Source organism: Triticum urartu, chromosome 6A (genome assembly GCF_056163025.1).
Source record: "Triticum urartu cultivar PI428250 chromosome 6A, HENAU_Tu73, whole genome shotgun sequence".
Taxonomy (NCBI): domain Eukaryota; kingdom Viridiplantae; phylum Streptophyta; class Magnoliopsida; order Poales; family Poaceae; genus Triticum; species Triticum urartu.
The window spans coordinates 188,298,085-188,305,808 of NC_141878.1; the positions used below are offsets into that span (position 1 = coordinate 188,298,085).

At 44.2% G+C, this 7,724-nt stretch overlaps 1 long non-coding RNA gene across 1 annotated transcript; it reads left to right on the plus strand.

The window, feature by feature from the left end:
- The first annotated feature begins 6,259 nt into the window (after nt 1–6,259).
- Nucleotides 6,260–6,466, plus strand: LOC147964691 (uncharacterized). Its single transcript, XR_015608748.1, has 2 exons — nt 6,260–6,328; nt 6,404–6,466. It is a non-coding gene; the product is annotated as an uncharacterized LOC147964691 (long non-coding RNA).
- Nucleotides 6,467–7,724: the final 1,258 nt, after the last annotated feature.

A 7,724-nucleotide genomic window follows, 5' to 3' on the forward strand; every position in this document is an offset into this window, starting at 1 on the left:
ATAAGCTTTCTTTGGCAATGTTATTTTGAGAGACATAATTATTTTGTTAGTATGCTCGAAGTATTATTGTTTTTATGTCAATATTAAACTATTGTTTTGAATAATACGGATCTGAACATTCACGCCACAATAAAGAGAATTACAAGGATAAATATTAGGTAGCATTCCACATCAAAAATTCTATTTTTATCATTTACGTACTCGAGGATGAGCAGGAATAAAGCTTGGGGATGCCTGATACGTCTCCAACGTATCTATAATTTTTGACTGTTCCATGCTATTATATTATCTGTTTTGGATGTTTTACATGCATTAATATGCTATTTTATATGATTTTTGGGACTAACCAATTAACCTAGAGCCAAGTGCCAGTTTCTGTTTTTTCCTTGTTTTAGAGTTTCGCAGAAAAGGAATACCAAACGGAGTCCAAACAGAATGAAACTTTGGCGATGATTCTTCTTGGACCAGAAGACATCCAGAGGACTTGAAGTGCACGTCAGGGGAGCCACGAGGCGGCCACAAGGACGGAGGGCGCATCCAGGGGGGTAGGGCGCGCCCCCACCCTTGTGGGCTCCTCGTGACTCGACCAACCGATTTCTTACGCCTATATATTCTCAAATACCCCAAAACCTTTCAGGGGAGCCACGAAACCACTGTTCCACCGCCGCAACCTATTGTACCCGTGAGATCCCATCTAGGGTCCTTTTCCGGCATTCTGCCGGAGGGGGATTCGATCACGGAGGGCTTCTACATCAACACCATTGCCTCTCCGATGAAGCGTGAATAGTTTACCACAGACCTACAGGTCCATAGCTAGTTGCTAGATGGCTTCTTCTCTCTCTTTGATTCTCAATACCATGTTCTCGTCAATGTTCTTGGAGATCTATTCGATGTAATACTTTTTTGCTGTGTGTTTGCCGAGATCCGATGAATTGTGGATTTATGATCAGCTTATCTATGAATATTATTTTAATCTCCTCTGAATTCTTATATGCATGATTTGATATCTTTGCAAGTCGCTTCGAACTATCAATTTGGTTTGGCCAACTAGATTGATTTTTCTTGCAATGGGAGAAATGCTTAGCTTTGGGTTCAAACTTGCGGTGCTCGATCCTAGTAACAGAAGGGGAACCGACGCGTATTGTATTGCTGCCATCGAGGATAACAAGATGGGGTTTTCATCGTATTGCTTGAGTTAATTTTGCTACATCATGTCATGTTATTTAATGCGTTACTCTGTTCTTATGAACTTAATACTCTAGATGCATGCAGGACTCGGTCGATGTGTGGAGTAATAGTAGTAGATGCAGAATCATTTTGGTCTACTTGATATGGACGTGATGCCTATATTCATGATCATTGCCTTAGATATCATCATAACTTTGCGCTTTTTTCTATCAATTGCTCGACAGTAATTTGTTCACCCACCGTAATATTTTCTATCTTGAGAGAAGCCTCTAGTGAAACCAATGGCCCTCGGGTCTATTCTCCATCATGTAATCTTCTATTTTCCATCATATAAGTTTCTGATCTACAATTTTAGTTTCCTATTTACTTTCTTTGCAATCTTTTACTTTCCGATCTATAAACCAAAAATACCAAAAATATTACTTTACCGTTTATCCATCTATATCAGATCTCACTTGGCAAATAACCATGGAAGGATTGAGAACCCCTTTGTCGCGTTGGGTGCAGGTTGGTGTTTGATTGTGCATGTATTCGGTGGCTTATTGCATTGTCTCCTACTAGATTGATACCTTGGTTCTCAAAGTTGAGGGAAATACTTACTCTACTTTGCTGTATCACCCTTTCCCCTTCATGGGAAAAACCAATGCAAGCTCAAGCGGTAGCAAGAAGGCTTGGTGAAGCATGACTATCTACAAGGCCCTTCATAGGCTCGAGGCAGCCACATGAGTAGCAAGCTACTCATCAACATCGAGATCTACATAGAATGCATTAGAGGGGGCGGTGTTCTCCTCTACAATAGTTTATTAAGAGAACATGGGTACTAAGGTACTCATCAAGTCTTACATTAGATCCTATCATATATGCAACATTATCAACAAGGGTAGTGGAACTTATGCAGCAAGCTAGCTCTGACTCTTGGCTATTCTATCCTTCATATAACAGTAGTTTGAATAAGATGAGATAGCACATGAGTCCACTAATCACCACAACAATACTCCACCATGCATCCTCTCCCATCTTCCTACAAGAGGGCCATCCACGGCACTCACACTTGTCTTGAGTCTTTTATGGGTAACCGTTAACTTGTCTATGAATTGCATAAGCAACCAAGTGGTCCATTACCGCAGATGCGGCTATTCAAATAGTTTGATAACCCTGCTGGGGTGTACTTCTTCACACATGTGTCCACCACTTAGCGCTTGCACACATCATGTGCTCGACAGACTTCAAGCGAAAGACGGCAAGGGTGTAGACCACGACCTAACCAACCACACAAGTCTCTAGTCCAGGTTTATTGCCTATTCGGGTTCCATCCACAAGGGGATCCAGCTAGTGTTTCCAGTACAGCCCCAAACGCTGCGTGCAGGGTTCCCGAGGCACCAAACTGGCATGCCGGTACACCGTGCCAGGTACTTGCCCCATCACAGTCCACCCCAAGCGTCAGCGCTGCGCATAGCCTCCAGTATACTATAGACACCAGAAAGTACTTGCAACTACTGGACCAAGATCATGGCAGTCAATAAGTCGAGCGGGGTCATATTTCAGGGCCCAATGTGTGGTAGTAGCTGGTGTTGAATCACATACACAGAACTCAGTTCTTAGGGACGGTTCCAATGAAACAACCCACCATGTACTCCTACATGGCCTCTCATTGATACCTTTACCAAAACATGTTCAACACTTCACTCTCATTACCGGACACAACCATTTCACTCCAATCCATCACCCAGATGAATCGGACCTAACACAACTCTAAGTATAGCAGGCATAGCATGGTAGGAACACAACATGGCTCAATCAACTCCTACACATGCTAGTGGGTTTCATCTAGTTACCGTGGCAAAGACAGGTCATGCAGAGGAAAGGGGTTCAACTACCGCAGCAAACAGCAGTTTGAGACGTTGTTGTCTTAATGCAGTAAAAGAGAGCAAGAGCGAGAAGATGGTATTGTATCGAGATGATCAATGGGGGTTGCTTTCCTGGAAGGGTGGTGGAAGTGTACTGCCCTTCGGTTGGATATATTCACGGATATCCTCGGGTGTAGGACCTACCACGGAGATCACACCGGTAACACAATCAATACATGGCAATATGCAACAATATGATGCATGCATATGACATGGCAAAGTGAGTGTGTTGGGCTAATGCAACTAAAACCAGAGGGGTTTGAGTCAATTTGAACCAAAGGTTCAAATTCAAACTCAAACTATGAATTTATAAAGTGCGGTATCATGTTTTGATCTATACAGCAAGGTTAAGTTGCTTTGTCATGCATGAAACCAATACTAATGGATGGATTGGATTTTTCTGATCATTTTTCATATGTAAATCTTTCCATCTAGGCTATAGATTAATTTATATAATTTTTTGAAGTTTAAACCTTTTTCTGGATTTTCTGATTAATTAGAAATAAACTAATTCCAGAAAAGGGAATTACCGCATCAGCATGACGTCAGCGAGTCAACGGGGCGGCCTAGGTCAAACTGACCAGTGGGTCCCGCGTGTTAGTGACCAACTAAACTAACCTAATTTAATTAGTACTAACCTAGGTTATTTAGCAGGGCGGCCCCACATGTCAGTGACCCAGGGGAGGTCAAACCCCTCTTCAACAGGGGCTATAACGCCGGCGCTTAGCCGTCGGTGATAATGGATGCGGCGGGGCGCTTCAGGAACGGGTTGTGGTGCCTCGTTCGCAGCGCAGCTGGGCTCGTTCGAGAGCCTAGACCAATGCGCGTCGGGAGATGACGCCAATCGGGCCTGAGGCGGCCGGATGCAATGGCGGGGAGCTCGACTGCGGCAGCCGGAGCTCAGTTGAAGGCGCGGGCGGCGCTACGAGGCATAGGCGGGCGAGCTAGCACGCTAGGGACGGCGTGCGCGAAGCGGCGAGTGCAAAGGAAACGATGGGCGGACCATTTGGTCACCGAAGTTGTGTCGGCGGCGATCGCAGCCGGTGGCGCATGCGGGTGAGAGCGGCGGTGTGGCTACGCAGTGCGGCAGCGAGAACAGAGAGGGAAAGAAGGGGCAGTGGCTCACGGCGATCGTAGTGGAGTGGACGGCGAGCTGGAAGGTGGTTGTAGCTGAGCGCGGTGGCAAGGGGGGTCTCCGGTGATGGGCGATGAAGGTGGGGTTAGGGAGGCATATCCAAGGCATGTGAGCGCTCGTGGCTCGGCTGGCTCGATGCAGTGGACGGCAAGGAAGCTCATGGGCACGTCGAGGCAACGAGGGAGCGGCGGTGGCTGTGGCTTCACGGTAGAGCGGCAGTGGCTGCATCGGCCACGGCGATCAGAGGGCAAGAGAGAGAGGGCAGGGGGAGAGTGAGGTGTCAGGGAGCTCGAGGCGGCACCGAGGAGGCGTTTCGACGCATCTGCGCACTTCCAGGCGACACAGGCGAGCAGGGAGCTGCACGACAAGCTCGGGCGCGTATGTGCTGTCCCCCTCTGCCTACTGGAAGAGGTAGGGGGTGACTGGCACCGGGCTAGGTGGGTCGGCCCAGTTCAGGTAAGTTGTCTCGGGGCCTTCTCTCTTTGCCTTTTCTGTTTTCCTTTTTATTTTCTGTCTTTCTTTCTGATTTAGCACAAATGCCAAACCTCTTTGTAAAATGCTGAAAATATTTGTGGGCACTTGTGAAATTATTTCCAACAGCCCTCAAATGCTTTCAAGATTATTTGGATATTTAAAATTATTTAGAAGATTTAAATGTCCAAATGTAAATACTATATGGATTAGTTCAAAAATCCAGAGTGTCCTAGAAAAATGTGCACCATTTTTGGTAGAGGTTCTATTCCAATTCAAACATGATGAACTTTTACGAAGGGCAGTTTGCGTTCATTGAAATCATGTTTTAGTTGAACCTGGTATTTTCTGGGGGGTGCTGGGGTTTGTTGATCCCCATTTCAATTTTAAGAAGAATTTAAACATGATGCATCACTCTAGCTAGTCCTAATGCAAGCACTTCCTAGGGCTGTGACAAGAGAAATGGGGGGAATCAAGCGAAGATAATGCGAGAGATCCTCCATTAATTAGTTCCTGGATAATTTAGCCGATCCCTTAATTCTGGGATATGGGAGAAAATCAACCAAAGAACGCTACTGCTCGATCCCCATCCAACGCTGGCAATGCGTTTGGATTTGTCCCAAAAAAGTTGTTGTTGGCCAGATGCAAATTTTGTTTAATTTAAGCTATTGATATTGGGGGGAGATACTATGTTAGTTTTCTATGCATGTTAATCAGTACTAAGAAATGGGAGGAGTAGAACCTTTCCTCACGAATTATCTTTGGGCAGATATTATTGCAATAGGAGGATTCCAACGTTTCCTTACGAAGTAAGTTACGTAATATTTAAATTCTTTCCATATATGGTTTCCAATTAAGGAATTTTGTACATGCTAGGGAAATTGGGAATTTTTTACCTACCACTGCTTTACCTTGAACTACTAAGGAATTGTCGAGCTATATAAATAGGCACCTAGACCCGTATGTTTCCCTCACCCAATGAAATTTAGTTCATAGTGATCTAGACATGGCGATCAAGCTTATACCAGTAGCCTTTTTCTTGCTCATCCTGGCCTTTGTTGAGTCCAACGACAGGGGCGAACCTCCATCTTCTTGTAAGTACTACTACTAGCTTTACCAAGTCGAGGGTCTCTCATGTCTGAATCACCTCATATAGTTTATTATTTCCTGCAGAAGAAAATGCTTTTCATACGAGCGCTTATGCGGTTCATTGGGATCCACCTGCTGGTAAATACTTGTGCTACCTTATCAAGTAGCGAAATTTGTTAATTGTGAGTCAACGCCTAGTTTTTCAGTTACTGCAGAGGGAAATAGTTTTGGTGAAAATGCTTATGCGGTTCACTGGATCCTCCTTGTCGTAAGTAATTGTGCTACCTTGCCAACTCGAGAAGGTTGTTAATTGTGAATTAACTCATTGGTCATTATTTCCTCTAGAAAAAGATGGCTTTGGTGAAAGTGTGTATGCGATACATTGGGATCCCCCTTCAAGTAAGTACTTGTGCCACCTTCCCATGTTGAGAATGTGTTAATTCTAAATAAGCTCATAGTTTGTTATTTGCTGCAGAAGAAGGAGGTTCTGGGGCAAGTCCTTATAAGGTGAATTGGAGCCCAGAAGATGCACCTTCCAGTAAGTACTTGTGATACCTTACCAAGTCGAGAATGTGTTAGTTTTGAATGAAATCATGGTTTGTTATTCCTATAGAAGAAAAAGGTTTTGGGGCAAGTGCTTATGCGGTACACTGGGATCCATATCATCCACCATCTGGTAAGTTCTTCTCCTACCTTACCATGCTGAGAATGTGTTAATCCTGAACCAAATCATACTTTTTTTATTACCTTTAGAAGAAAAAGGTTCTGGGACAAGTTCTGATAAGGCGACTTGGAGCCCAGAAGATGCACCTTCAAGTAATTACTTGTGCTTTGTTAGAAAGTGAAGAATGTGTTAGTGCTGAATCAACTCATGATTCTTTATTTCCTATAGAAGAAAAAGGATTTGGTTCAAGTGCTTATAAGGTAACTTGGAGCCCAGATGATGCACCTTCTGGTAAGTAGCTGCGTACCTTAGGAAGTGGAGAGTTTGTTCATTCTGAATGAACTCATAGTTTGTTTCTGCCCTCAAAAGAGAAAGGATTTGGTGCAAGTGCTTATGCAGTACATTGGGATCCAGATCATCCACCTGTTGGTAAGTACTTGTGCTACAAATCTTATCAACTTGAGATTGTGTTAGTTCTAAAGCAGCTCATTGTTTGTTATTTCCTGCAGAAAAAACTGCGCCTGATAGCAATAGCCATGTGTCATATGAACACATCTGATTGGGACACGCGGTACTCTAAGATGTTGGATGGAGAGCGTGGCGAACCTATTTGGCACTACATGCCCACCAATTACATCATGTTCTATTAGATATATTTAAAGTTCATGCTCAACTATGTAATCTTGTTATCTTATCAATAAAGCGTGTCGAGTGGATGGATGTTTGTTAAAAAAACTCATCACCACTAAAATATGGGAGTCTTTTGAATGCTACACACCAATATTTTCTTTTATTGCATCCCAAAAAACTCTAGTTTGATTAATTGTAATGTTGCACTTGGGAATTATTATTTTTGCATTTTGGTCGCTCAGATGAGCTGTACTTGGTTTCTGCTGCCACATCACTGGCCAAACAGAGGCGGATTCGTGCCATCCCAGCCACCATTGGTGAAGTATCCTCACCATCCCAGTAACTGTCATTGGAGGAGACGATTTTAGGAGAAGAAGGGATCACCGGTCATCCTTGAACCATCCCCACCACCACATATGCCCCGTGGGGTGGCGCCGCCGGGGAAACAAGAGAGGAAGATGTGTAGTCAAGAGAGACATGCTAGACGGGGTAGTGAGTGAGGGGTTGTGGTTCTGTGTCATTCCGCCGATTTATAATAATCGTCACATTTTGGGTCTAAAGGGTATATTCCTTTTAACAGAACTAGGAAAGTGGCCCGCTCGATGCGTGTGCTAAGATTTAATGAAGTGGCCCATGGGTA